General features: G+C 62.8%; 1 non-coding gene across 1 annotated transcript; it reads left to right on the plus strand.

The window, feature by feature from the left end:
• Nucleotides 1-542: 542 nt before the first annotated feature.
• Nucleotides 543-572, plus strand: LDBPK_20snoRNA2. Its single transcript, XR_002966712.1, has one exon. It is a non-coding gene; the product is annotated as an uncharacterized ncRNA (small nucleolar RNA).
• Nucleotides 573-580: the final 8 nt, after the last annotated feature.

The raw sequence follows: 580 nt of genomic DNA on the forward strand, positions 1-580 counted from the left end.
CCGTGCGTGTGTGTGTGCGTGTCGGACGCATGCGTGTGCTCCCCCCCCCCAAATGACGAATGTGGCATCTCTCCACGGACACCGCATTCGCACTGCGGTGCGTGACATCACTGTTGCCTTCGAACCTAATACCAGGGCCGATGCGGGCGTGGGTGTGGGTGTGCAGCTGAAGAGTGCCCGGACGTGTGCGACTGCGTGATGAGCTATAGGTCTACGACGAACAACTCGTCTGATCACCCTTGTTGATGACCCCACACACCTTTTGCTTCCTCACTGACTGGCAGTCGCGGCCGCTGTGTGCTTGCGCGCGTGGACGACGGAGCGCGGGGCAAGGCGGTGTGGAGCACGTGCGCACATGGAGATGCTGTGTGCGTTGCCGTCTTCGCACTTCCTCAGCCCCCTTCTCGCCTCCCTGCTGCTGCTGCTGCTGCGCCGCTCTGGCGATGCGCGCTGCGCAGATGCGCCTCCGGTCGTTTCCGCAGTTGTCGGCTCTTGCTCTCTATCGGCGGCACATGATTCGACACTTGGATGAACTTGTCCTCCGCAGAGTGCCGCTGCTGCTCTCTGAAGAGGCGCGGCG

This window comes from Leishmania donovani, chromosome 20 (genome assembly GCF_000227135.1).
Source record: "Leishmania donovani BPK282A1 complete genome, chromosome 20".
NCBI lineage: Eukaryota > Euglenozoa > Kinetoplastea > Trypanosomatida > Trypanosomatidae > Leishmania > Leishmania donovani.